Source organism: Haplochromis burtoni, unplaced genomic scaffold, assembly GCF_018398535.1.
Source record: "Haplochromis burtoni strain Fernald_Lab_line unplaced genomic scaffold, NCSU_Asbu1 Contig_38, whole genome shotgun sequence".
In the NCBI taxonomy this organism is placed as follows: Eukaryota; Metazoa; Chordata; class Actinopteri; order Cichliformes; family Cichlidae; genus Haplochromis; species Haplochromis burtoni.
Genome location: NW_024582399.1, coordinates 1,648,729 through 1,662,734, shown reverse-complemented (window position 1 = coordinate 1,662,734; position 14,006 = coordinate 1,648,729). Strand labels below are relative to the sequence as shown.

Below are 14,006 nucleotides of genomic sequence, written 5' to 3'. Positions count from 1 at the left end.
CCTTCAGCGCTGGGTTACTTCACAGTCTTTCCTCTCTCCTTCTCAGGTAATTGCTAGCAGCTGCACAGCCTGGGAACTGAGTTTAAAAGGAGCTTTGCATCGATTCCCTTTATACCCCCTCCTTTCCCACTTTCCTTCTCCCGTTTCCTCATCCGTGCCAGCACAGCCTCCCCAGTGATGCCTCAGATCCTGCAGACCGCTCAGATGTACCCGATGCTGCAACAAGCTGGAGCCACTGCCGACACAAGTACCCGGGTGACTGCAGCCGAGTAAATATTACAAATTTTGTTTACCTACGGTATCCTAAAGGGCCAAAACAGAGAGCAGTTTTATGTTTTTGTATGAAAGAAAAATGCACTCCAACCTCTTTCCCTCCAGAGGAAAACAAACAGAGTGTGTCTAAGTAATTGTTCATCACCACCTACAGGTTTGCACAGGCCTGCGGAGCCCTGGACCGCTTAGGATGCACTTACGATTCTCTTCTTTCTGCATCCGTCTTGTTGCACAAGTACAAGTACACAGTGGGAGGACACCCATGAGCGATCCGAGCAGCAAAAGTTTGGAAAACGAAACGTGGTCAAGGTTAGACCAGAACTTTGGCTGAGATTTGGCAAGTCTGTTATTCAGAGAACTGAGATTTTTTCAGTAAAAATTAAAACTTAACTCAAAGACTTTCCCCCCCGCTCGCACGATCAACCGAGGTCGCTGCATTGGATGATCCCTCCGCCCTTTCCACTCTTTCCAACTCCTACACCTCGCTTTCCTCCACAGCTGAGATGTCAAACTCATTTTACATTGTGGCCCACACCAGTAAAACTTCCCTTTTTGTCAGTGTAAATAACTTTAAATACCCTTTTAATTCATGAAATATTTCAATATAAGAAAAAGAAGAGAAATGCAAGTCAATTTTTACTGTAAAGCCACCATTAAAAAAATATACATTTTTAAGGAAACAGTATAAAAAAAGGGAACTTTCTGTAATTTAATTGTTTATCTGTTTATTAAATGTACGAAAATATGGTTAAATGTCCCATAGTCATCACCTCATCCACAATTTTATAAGATTTCTAGTGTGTTTACTTTATGGCGACTGTTTCAGGGGTTGTTGAGGCTGAAACAAGCTGCTCGTTTTCTTACAGCGAGTTAGAGAGACAGCCAGCAGACTGGGTGCTGAAAGGAAGAAAGGTTAGAGTTCAGACTAATTACTTATGAACACACTGTTAATATTTTGCTCGCCGTATAAGTGAACAACTGCTTCCGTGCGCGCTAAAACGAATGGCACCAATCATTTGCTATATAAATTGGCCTAGTTCTGCTGTCAGAGTATGAGCTCCTTTCTGTTTCTTGTCATTTCAAGCCATCATTGTATTTGCATCGCTGACATATCAAAGAATCCATACAGTCTTTGTACTGTGAGACAAAACCGCAATAATAAAGCGCCACAAAGGGAACAGAGTGAAAAGTTGTGACAACATGAAACGCCACAGAAATGTGAATCCAAAGTCACCAAGAGTGACTGATGGAAACTTAATCCTCAAGAAAAAAGAACAACAAAAAAACAAGTTGTCTCGTGGAGGTTGAGACGTTTCATCTGAAAAGTGAAAATCTTTTAAATGATAGAGGAAAAAATGTTGTTAATCACAATATCGGCATCTAATCAGAATTATTAATCACTGTGATTCGTCCGGTGGGGCCAATCCACCTAATTGATAAAAAAAATTTCATTGATGTTAAAGGTGTAAAAGTACCTACATCTATCAAACAGGTAAGGGGCGGAGAATAAGCATGGTCAGCTAGAGAGATGCACACTTTATTAGGTACAACTGTTCGGGTACTCGATTAAAACAGTGGACATGTAAACTAAATTGGCTACAACATGAGGTGGCATAAAAAGCATGAAGCCATTGTGCTGTTTATGTTGGTGTGATGATTTTCTCGGCACACTTGAGGCCCATTACTCAGGGTTCAACCAGCTGTCTAAAAGTGTTAGCAGAGGATGGTTTCGATCCATCGACCTCTGGGTTATGGGCCCAGCACGCTTCCGCTGCGCCACTCTGCTGAAAGGCACCCCAGATGGGACTCGAACCCACAATCCCTGGCTTAGGAGGCCAGTGCCTTATCCATTAGGCCACTGGGGCTGCATGCAGTGAACCCAAACATACTGCATATTGTTCAGTTGGTTCAGCTCCTGAGCTGTGCTCTGAGCTCCACTTTGTTTAGATGTTCCTGTTGTTTGTGGACAGGAAACCACCCAAGGACTAGAGAGTAACTAAGATCTGGATCACTGGCTCTATTACATTAAACATTAAGCCTTTAAAGAGTCTTTGGAGCATCTTGCTGATTTCATGTGACAATTAATTAAAACAGCTCTGATTCTTAGCACACTTTGGGCCGCTTAGTACCAACGGAGCATTAGTTAAACACCAATGAACAGTGTTGTTGCTGACGATGTCCATTCCTATATGACCACAGTGTACCATCTTCTGATAACACGCCGTGTCACAAAGCTAAGATCATCTCAAACGAATTTCTTAAACATGACAATGAGAATGACTTCACAGTCACCAGATCTCAATCCAATACACCATTGGTATGTGGTGGAATGCGAGACTTACATGATGGATCTGCAGCTGTTGTTTCCATCAATAAGAATTGCAACCTGGCGATCTATAGTCGGCTTTGATCCTCATAACCGGAGGTTGCATTGGGGTCGCTGAGCAGTCTGTGAAGGATACCTTAGATATTCTTCACTATGTCAAGGCAGTTCATAAGATTAGTTATTTTTCTCAAATGTTTTTTGCAGCAACAAAAATCCAGGACTTGAGACGCCTTTTATGTGCTTTGGTGTGAATTCAGTGTAGCTTTACACTATTTCATTTGGACCAAAGTGGTAGTCCTCTTGACCTAAATTGTCTCCCTGCTGCCATTCTAAGAAAGTCATATATGCCTGCAGCAGATTGTTGTAACAGTTAAATGTGCAGCCTGGTCTTTAAATGTATCGTAGCAATCTTGTGGGAGTCATAAGCCCAGTAATTCCTCCACATGGTGAAATAATAAGGAGTAAGAGGCCATTTCCTTAGGTACACCCTGTGGTGCAAGAGCTTTTCATTCATGAAATTTTCATATTTCAAAATAATGCCCCCACTCACGCTGGCAAGTGGACTCATGAACAGCATGAGCGAGTGAAATACCTTTCATGTCCCTCTGAATCACCACATCTGAACATTACCGAGCCTGCGGAAACAGATTTCCACCCCTGGAAGCTTTCCCAAAAAAGGTCGAACAATGCCAAGAAGTTCGAGACTTCTCTTAATGACTTGATGTGTTTATGGGCTGATGAGCTTTTCGGTGTATTTTTTGTACCTCCACATGTCTCAAAGAGAGGAATCTGATGAAAGCAGCGTACAGAAGTCGTCTTAATGCATTCATCCTGCCTCTGACAACAAGATAGAAACTGACAGAATGCACGCCTGACATCCACCAGCATCCGAACGCTTGATTGGCTTATAGTATTTACATGCTCAGTGATACAGTACATCAAAAATATAAATTTTCTTGACATGAAATAAAACAAACCCTAAGGGCCTTTATATTTAAAAAACAAAAGACCCCTCTTCATCTCCTTCAAAAAAGATGACAAGCAAAGACAAAGCTGAATTGGATAACGGAGACCTAAATGACAAGAAAACATAGAGCGGTGTGATATACAGTACCAATAACAAAATGCTTAAGTGACAAGCAAAGGAAATAAAATGAAACGCAGCGTTAACGCTTCACCTCACATAAACACGTCACTGCGTGAGCCTGAATCCTTGCAGAGATGGCAGGAGAGTGACATTTCATTGTACAGCTTGCTGGGTTTAATGTAAACCTCTTACAGGGTTGGTATAGATCACATTTCTCTTTAACACAAAAGGTTATTGTTCAGGGATCGGTAAAACGCTGCTGAATGGACTCATTCTCCTCTTTTAATTAACATCACGGGCACATCATAATGTCACCACTTTCTCCTTTTGTCTCCCAACTGGCACTTCTTCTTCTGTTTTCTATAAAAAAATACAAAAATATTCGCTCATGGACCCTTGGCAGGAGGAGGAGGGGGGGAGTGTGTGAAAGGCAGAGAGGCAGGGTATTGCCAGGAAGGAAATATTGTAGCGAAACGACAGCCGAGGCAGGTGTTTTTGTTTGAGCGGTCCTCTTTGGCATTTCTCGGCTGCTGAAGAACATCACTGCAATTATAGGCGACAATAGCTGCACACACACAGTGTAGGTTCATTACCTATAACAACCTCGGGCTTTTTAATCTGGATCCTATCAGTTCTTTCTGTTTACTCCCGCTTTTTCCCTTTCATGTCCCGCTAACAAAACACAGGGATAAAAATCTGCTGCAAATGCTATAGATGCGCTCCCATAAATTCACTTGCTAACTCCTGTGCAGCCAGATGTTCACATCTGCTAAGCGACTATAAATCCATAAGAGACAGGAAGTCATTTCCAGTGGCAGGAAGACACCGCTGACATGTGGCAACAAGTTGAAACTGAGTGAAGACGTCGGGAAACATTTATCTTTATGCCGTGTGCCGTGATGCATGGATGCACCGGCTCATGGGAGCAATCGCATCGTATTTGCTTACCTACTGTTGTGTGTCAGGGCTCAGAAACATCAGTGACGACTAATCTGGAGCTTTCTACAGTCCTGTGACAAAAAGTTTTTCCAGTCCTTTGGAAGCTAAAAGCAGCTTGTAGAAAAACACTTTTAGGAGCAATAACTTGAAATAATCTTTTTTTGTGTGACTTTATTGGTTTCTTGTTTTGTCGTGGAGGAATTTTGGCCCATTCTGATCTATAAATCTGCTTCAGTTCAGTGAGGTTTGTGAGAATTTGTTCATGCACAGCTCTCTTACCGTGCCACATCTGGACTTTGACTGGGCCATAATAACACTTTGATTCTTTTCTTCTTTTGTTCTTCTGTTGTAGATTTGCTGCTGTGCTTGGGATCATTGTCCTGTTGCATGACCCAGTTTGGTGAAAGCTTTATCTGTTGGACAGATGTCTCACATTCGACTCTAGAGTAATTTGGCATACAGATGAGTTCATGGCTGACTCAGTGACTGCAAGGTGCCGAAATCATCACCCCTCCACCACCGTGCTCGTGCTGACAGCTAGTATAAGGTGTTTGCGCTGATATGCCCCATCTAAAGTCTCAGTGCAGATTTTATATGCACTTATTCACATGAAACCAAAGTTGGTTCCACTTTAAATCATCATAACTACTGCAGTAAAAAGAAAAAGAACCACAAACGTTAAGACGGGGAAAAAATGGCATGAATTTCTCCTCTTGCTGGATCAGAGCCAGTGTTGCCAACTGTTTCCAAGGTGGGTAGAGTTAACCAAGAATAATCTACAGCCACTCTAGCAAGCATGTGGGGCTGTACTTCTCATCGCTGAGACAAGCAGACTGTTACATTTTATGGGAAAATCTGTTTTTTGTTTTTTTGTTAGAAGAAAAGAGTAAAAATAGGACAGCACTTCCTTTCAGCTAGGAAAAATATCATTTTGGTGACCACTGTTAGGCTTTTGCCAAATGCTGTAACGTACTTGTTACTTTTAAGAAAAGTAACAATTGTCTGACTGCAATTACTCAGACATATTGGTGAAGGTTAAATAATTACCGCCTCATTTATAAATGCAAGCAGAATTCATGTCTTTGCAGTTGATTGGCAGCTGCTTGCCAGTTGGTTGTATTCTTGTTATAAATATTAAAGCAAGGTTGCTGAGCACCTATGTCATTTTAAATCATCGTCCTGCAGCAAACACGTCACTGATTTTGGATGAAATCCCGTTAGACCTATAAGGTTCTGACTGGACGTTGAATCTAAGTCATTAATGTGAATTTCTGTGTATGTAGATTTACAAAGATGGCATCAGATTTGTAATTTTTGCCTATTTTTCACAGTCAATGTCTGTATTATCACAAACAGACAGCATGTGATTGCCAGCTTGACCCAAACTGATTGCAGACGGACTTTTTATTAACACTTGATGCGCCAAAGCCGAAGTTGTAGATGACAGCTAACTGCGAGTGGTCCTTGTGTTCAAAGCGACCATTTCAAAGGCAACAAGATTGCACGTTTGTTGCACCTGGTCAACTATAGTCTCAAATCACTGTTTTTCCAAGTGTAATTGCAAAAAAAAAATGTGGTCACTTTAATGTAAGTATGCATGATAATCATGTTGTGAAGTGCACTGGTCAAACTGATTCCAGTTTCCAAGAGACTCTGACACAAATGTACTTTTAATTTTGGCGTAATTATGAATAAAATCCTGGGTTAGAGCCTTTAAATGTATCTCAAGTGACCTCTGAGCAGTCTTTGTGATGCTGAAGACTGACGAGCTGCAGACCATAAGCAGTCACCAGATAGCTGTTATCACATCCAACCTCACTTCTCGTTGCCTCCTGGCTACCCAGGGGCACGCTGAAAGGTTAAACGAGTTACGACAAAATTAATTTCCTCTCCTGGATTTCTTTAACCTAAACACCAGAGGGTGACTTTCACAGTCTGGGAAAGTGGGGTCGTCACACTGTGATCCACAGAGAGGGTGCGAGTGGACAAAGCTTTGTTCAGGCCTCCCCCCTTGTCCCTCTCATTGAGCCGTTCACTCCATCACTCCCTTACACCCAATAGGAAATCTCGGTCTTATCCACGGAGATGTCAGATGAGAAACGCTTTCTCCGGAGAGCAGGAGCATCCGACAATACAGAGAACAGCTGATTCTATTCTGAGAACAAGTTTCTCTCTTTATCTCTGCTTGTTGACAGGCTGACAGACAGCTGGTTTGATTGGCAGATGCACAGGCAGGTTGATAAACTGTAATCCCCCCCCCCTCCCACATTAACATGGCTCTATATATGTCTGTCTCCAGCAGCTCATACCATCTTACAAGTGTGTTATTGTACATTATTTTGTTGCTATATTTGGTGAAAATTTGGTGGCGGAGGAGGAAAGTGGTGTAGATTTCTGAAAATAAGAAATGAGAGTACTTACGCTGCTGCAGCTCTTTAGTGCTTGGATTTTGCCAGTGCTATTTGTTTGTACTTTTCATTTGTTCTCACCCACTTACTCTATATTTCATTTAGCATCAGACACATTGAACTGTGAAATATATTCCCCCATATTTGTTTTCATGTATTTAAACATTTTTTTTATGTGTTCTACTTTTTATTTCCTTTTCCTTTCACTGCAGCAATAATCCCCAGAAAAACTGAGCTGTAAACAATTTCTTCTTTGGCTACATGTTAAAAGTACAGCAGTGAAAACTAGAAAAAGGACACATCCCCCTAAATTCTACTCTTACCCTGTGTCAGCTTGGCTATAGATGAAGTTACTATCCTTTTAGCAACTAATAGGTTGTTGATGACTAATTTAGGGTTGTGGTTAATATAACATCCACCTGTCTATATGGCTCTGACACATTGACCACAAAACAAGCTGCCTAATAAACAGCTGGCCACAATGGGCGGCAGTCTTCTAGTTTCTGGGAATGCATTTGACCTGAACCCCAATTATGTTGCAAGTAACTGGTGGATGTCAGGAGGTTAAAAAGGATCTGTTTGTTTATGTTTGGAGAAAGAAGGAAGATGCGTACGACCCAAAGATCCTGGTATTTTATCTTTAAGTTTTTGTGAAATTATTTTATTTCTGTGCGCAAAGTAAAATAATGAAAGCATCCAAAATAAAGCTAGGATAGTAAATAGGCTTTAGGGTGGGTCAATAAATAACTATCCATTTGTAAATAATGTGTACAGTATAAAATACTATCAAAAGTGTATGTAATACAAAATACTGAATATAATATATATGACAGCAATATACTGTATAGTTGCGGTCCCCGACCTTTTTTGCGCCACGGACCGCCTTTAAGGCGTCGCGGATAAATACAAAAAAATAAAACTAGTCAAAGGAGCTTGCAAAGAAAAGCGTCTGGACTTCTTTAAGTTGCTTGAAGACGTTTCACCTCTCATCCGAGAAGCTTCTTCAGTTCTAAGGTCAAATGGTGGAGTACAGTGTAGTACCGGTACCGAAAAAAAGAAAATTTATTCATAACACACGTGAAAAGACCCAGGAAAACCGAGTTAACGATAAAAACAATAACAAAATAACGCTGAAAACGTCGAGAGGTAACTTGGGGTTTAATATCTTGCTAAAGAATACTTTGACATGCAGGCTGGAGTGGATCAGACCACTGACCTTCCAGTTACTAGACCCTTAATAACTCACACGATGGCAAGGTGGGCCAGCAACCCTCAGGAACACCTCCAAGATGGCATCCATCCATCTTCTTGCTGCATATCCAGGTCCAAGTTGTGAGTCACTTTTCCCACCCACCTCCTCTAGCTCTTCCGGACACTAAAACATTCCCAAGCCAACCAAGAGACATAATCACTCTAATGTGTCTTTGTCCTCCCAGCTGGACAAAACACTTCACCTAGGAGGTGTCCAGGAGTTATCCTGGTCAACTCCCCCAAAAAATACCTAAACTGACTACTGAGTGCTCTGACACCCTTTAGAGGAAGCTCATTTTAGCCACATGAAACCGCAATCACTTCCTTCCTCGCCTCACTTAGGAAGTAACAACAACTTTTAAAAGTAAACAAGCCATTTGGATGAGAAGTGAAATGCCTTCAGAAGGACCCCCCCCCAAAAAAGAGGTCCGGTTGTATTTATTGTCTCTACCACACATAAATTCACCCTTCACAATAGCTAGATATTTAATTTGCTGCTGCGACTGCGAGACACTTTGCAACCCACTGCAACCCACACTCCCTGACAGCTGCTCTCTTCCACACAGCAGTCTGCTGCTGCTGAACACAAACACCAGATATAAACTATGTCAAATATAAACTGGGTTAAATGGCTTTTTTTAAAATTTTTTTATTTCTATTGTTTTATTTAAACCTAAAGTGGTCCTGACCGTTTTGTAACAAAAATTGACAAAAAACAAAAAACTGTATGGAAACAAACGACAACACATCAGTAAGCTGGTCATCAGTCAGATACGTAGACACAGAGACAGACCATTAGGTTCACAGACAGGCCGTCTTCTGTCTCTGTTTACCCTTTGAAAAGCAACAAGACAATTGGAAGGTCAGAGGTCAAAAGGTTGTCTGGGCAGCAGCATTAATTTTAACGCTGTGTGGTGGGCTTAAGAGAAAAATGATATGTGCTGAGAGTGTTAAACTGCCCCTGGGGCCTTTTGGGCATTTGTGTGACAGGTAATTATTTTGAAGTTAACTGAAAAATCTGAGCCAGACCATCTGCAGAAAAGCCGAGCAGCCGACACGTCTCTGCAAGACAATCAGCCACCGCAGAGAGTCGTACTCTTAAATGTGCATAATAATTCGCAGTTAAATCTTGTATTTATACCACAGCTGTAAATTATACTTTTGTATCCAAGCTATAGCATAATGATTGCGATCATTTCCTCCACCCTCCATCTTCCAAAACCTCTGACAATGTGCACAATAGCATATTGTAATTATGGACATGGAAATGTTCTTCATCTCTTTTTCCCCACTTCCCTCCTGCTGTGATGATAGCAGCGTTATGTTACCATGATAGATTAGGGAGATTTACTCGGAAACAACAAATTATGGACAACATCCTAGTCTTTGATCTGCTTAGATTTCAATTTTACTTTTTACCTTTTGGCAAAGGTTAAAATCCTCCCAGCTATTGTTTGATCACCCATCTTTACAGCAATTTAAAAGCTCCAGAAACAGGTTTTATTGGAGAAAATTAGAGTGAAAGCACAAGACTTAGTGCCCTGATGGTGTACCTGTGACCCCGAAATGATCATGTATGTAATAAGGGAGGGTCTACACGTGTGAAACGTGTGAACTTGACAAGTACAGTAGTAGGTGAACCATCAGAGCTCAGACCTGGAGCTCATGAGGTCAGTGAGGGTGCCAAGGAGCCAGCTGGTGGTTGTCAGAGGGGGCGTACATCTCCAGGACACTGGTAACCTTACTGTAGCTCCTTTAGTTTAGTTTTTTTTTTTAATTCAAAGCTGCTCTGAACAGTAAGTTCAGTAACATTTGAAATTTTTATTCAACTTGTCCTCTTTTCCTTTCTTGTCCAGTTGTGCTAATTGAATCTATAATTTCTGGCTTTATGCAGCACAAAAGCCAGTGAATGCTGAAATTAAGCTTAAAAACCTACATCTGCTGGAAGGTGAATTTGTCTTTAAAGCCTCCATCAGATGTTGATTTTCGAAGTGTATGACCTGTAAAGAAAGACCCTGTGGGCGAGTACACTGGAAAGAAAAACAGAATTATCCATCAATAGGTCAAATAGAATGCTGAGAGTCATGTTTTCTGAAGCAGAGGTTAGCAATGCTGACGACTGGTGGAAAAATGGTGAGTTTAACTTGGAAGTTTCAAAGTGGTACGACATTTTTCTACTGTCAGTAAAAATGCACCAGTCAAAGATCAAGTGGTGGAAACCTTGGAGAAAATGTTAGTGTGTGTTTTAACCCTCAGATCTTTAGCACAACAGTCAAACAGGAAACAAAGTGAAGCTTAGATGCATCACCACCACGATGAAGACAACAAGTGTGGATCTGATTGAAAATCTGAGGAGATGATGGGACATGATGCACACTGAAAGACTCAATCAACCACAGGACAAGAAAACATTCAGCACTGCAATACGCTATTAAGGACTGAAATGTTATCAGAGCGCTTCCCTTAACCCATATGGAAAAGATATATATAAATCTTATAAAGTTTGTATCTGTCTTGTGTGAAACTTGTATGAAAAGCATATAAGAGTGAAAACAGATATAAGATCCCTTGAAAAATTATATAATGAAACTTGTATGTTTTGGATACTTACTAAAACAATGTATGAAAGTAATGAGAAAGTGGCCACTTTCATGAGTAATCACATATAAGTTTTTACTATTTCTTTTCCATATGGGAATCACCAACGTTTTTTTTCCCTTTAGGGATTACTACCAATCTGCATGTCTTCCTTCACTACATCCATGAACCCAGAGGTGGGAAGTAACAAAGTACAAATAGTTTGTTACTATACTTCAGTAGAATATTCAGGTATCTGTACTATCTAGTAGTTTTTTTTCCCAGACAACTTTCTACTTCCTACATTTTTGTTACTTTTGCTTTAATGCATATTGAACCAATTAACAGTCTAAACAGTCTAACCCCTGACTATGACTATCGAGTCAGGGATTAGTGTGGCTCTGTGTTTTTATTCATTTATTCATTTTTTTTGCCACAACACTGGAAGGACTGCTGGTGTCTGTAAGTTGTGTTCGCGGTACTTTAGCATCAAGCTAGCCCCACTGAAGAGGAGCAAGCATAAAAGGAGGAACATGTTCTGGCAGGTAATTTCAAATGCAACATTTCAATCAGCTCAACAAACATCAGCAAACACACAAACTGCTTGTGTGAAGTTTGTCTTACAGTGTGTTACTAGCTTAAGGTCCGGCTGCTGTTTTTCACAGGGAGAGAAAAGAAAGAGCTAACGTCACTCAGAGATGAAGAAAGATAAAGACAGGAGAGGAAGAGGAGAGGTTAGACTTAAAGGTAAGGACTGCTCATTTAAAGCTTACATGCAAGTCCTCATTTTTAAAATCAGATATTGGGTCTGTACATGTGACATTATGTTTTTTCATTTCATGAAACATGCTGCAAAAGAAACTGAGGTAGACTAACTGTGTTATTTAAAGGTTGCATGAAAATCCTCTGCAGGTTAATGCAGGATAAACAGGTTAGATTGTTGTACTGTGATGGGTATGAAGTAAAGAACAGTGTGTGACTGGTGCAAGGTGGCTGTGGTTTCATGAGTTCAAGTGTAGCAGAAATTCATATCAATTTTAGCTGATGATATTGAGATCTATTCCACCTTCATACTAACTGTATAGTGTCTGATATATAGACAGCATAAACAGTGTACTTTCAGTGTAGGGCAGCGATCCCCAACCTTTTTTGTGGCACAGACTGGTTTATGTATGACAATATTTTCATGGACCGACCTTTAAGGTGTCGCGGAAAAATACAACAAAATAAAACCAGTTCCGGTAGCAAAAAAAAAAAAAAAGATTTATCCATAACACATGGGGAAAGACTAGGGATGGGTACCGGTATCCGGTGCCATGATGGCACCGGTTCTGACATAAACGGTAGTAACCAGACCGAAAAGCAGCGCACATTTCGGTGCTTTTTTTCGGTGGTTTTTTTTCCTGAGATGTCACACACTTTGAATTCTAGCCAATCATTTTACGTTTCCGAGGATAGTAGGCGGGTCCAGGTACGTACGTTCTTTTAGAGCAGAGCTACAGATTTAAAATGCCCAAGGCGAAGTGCTCAAAAGTCTGGCTGTACTTCACAGCAAAATATGCAAACTCAGCAGCCTGCAACAAGTGCTTTAAGGTGATACTGTGATACTGTCAAAGGAAGTAACACCTCAAATCCGATGAAACACCTGGCAATGCATACCGTTTATTTTTAAAGCCGAAAAATGCAGCGTATTTGATAGCTTGCTGCCAGACCTCACACGAGCGCATCTACTGCGGGTGGGTTGCCTGTTTTTGGACCCGGAGTTAGCAACATCCCCCAAAAACCTGAAGAGTAGAGTCCTGGCCCCTAGCCCTGCCAGTGTAGCAGAAATGATGAGGATGATGATGCAGCAGCAGCCGTTCTTCTCTGCGTGAGTAGCTTAATATTGTTCGTGTATACTTTACGTTGTGTAGGCTCACCACGTTATTACATTAATGCATGTAAGGTGAACTAGCAAACATGGCAGATACTCCCATCACCCTGGCCAAAAAGGCTAAAATGACCAAAGAAAAAGTGGAAAACAGTTAAACATGAGAGGTTTTTGGACCAATTTTGTGTTCTTCATTCTTTAAGCACCAGTTTAAGCACGGTTTAAGCACCGGCACCATTTCAAAAGTACCGGTTTGGCACCGGTATCGGATAAAACCTAAACGATACCCATCCCTAGAAAAGACCCGGGGAAACCGAATTCACGAGAAAAATGATTAAAAGAAATAATGATAAAAACCGATAAAAATCCTGAAAACCGTAAATTTCACACCTGAGCCTCAGCTCTCGCAGCCCAGTACCAAACGACTCCCGGGCGGGCCAGGGGACTGCTGGTGTAGGGGATGGAAATCAGCTATGACCACTCACAAAACATCTGGTTCAATTAAGTTGTGTACATCCACAAAGAGCAGCAGGTCAGCTCACAGCCTCTACACTGTGAAAATGTACTTGAGCTTTCAATAGAAATGATTGATTTGGTGCTTGGAGTACAATGACTTGTGCCCTTCCTCACCTGTAGCTGGGTCACAAACTGGAGAATTTTCTTTTTGGTTCATTAGTTACCAGACTGTAGATTTTTGGCATTTTCCTTGCTGATGGAATTAACAACACAATACCATTCAACTGAGAGCTTAGCCAGGTGTTGCAGGCTCATCTTTGCAGATGTTGCGGATCTTTTGACTTCATTAGGTGGCGACCTCCAACTTTCACTGGACCAGTTCTCAGTTGGACAAGGGTGTTGTGCCCACTCTGAGTCTGGGATGAGTTCCTGCCTCAAGTGGAGCAGTTTAAATGTGTTGGGGTGTTGTTAGTGTGTGGGTACAGTGGAACGGGTGACTGTTGGACAAACTTGGGCCATGTGGTAAACAGAGAAGTCCCTACCTCAAGTATCGTTACGAGCGCTGGATAGTGATTGAAAGAATGAGATCACAGATAGAAACGGTGGAAATGAACTTCCTTTAAAATTTACAGAAACATTGAGGGCTTAGAAAACAGCAGCTGCTCCTCCATAATGAAAGGAGCCAGTTAAGACGGTTCAGACATCTGACTGGGATGACCTCTGAGGTGAGGTGTTGGAGTTATGACCCAGACTCAGGACACGCTGGAGAGATTGCATCTCTCAGGTGGCTTGGGAAAACCTTGATGTTTCCCCAGGTGA

At 41.3% G+C, this 14,006-nt stretch overlaps 2 non-coding genes across 2 annotated transcripts; both read right to left on the bottom strand.

Moving 5' to 3' along the window:
- Nucleotides 1-1,987: 1,987 nt before the first annotated feature.
- On the bottom strand, nt 1,988-2,059 carry trnam-cau. The gene has a single exon. It is a non-coding gene; the product is annotated as a tRNA-Met (tRNA).
- A 6-nt stretch (nt 2,060-2,065) lies between these two features.
- Nucleotides 2,066-2,138, bottom strand: trnar-ccu. The gene has a single exon. It is a non-coding gene; the product is annotated as a tRNA-Arg (tRNA).
- Between the last annotated feature and the right edge of the window lie 11,868 nt (nt 2,139-14,006).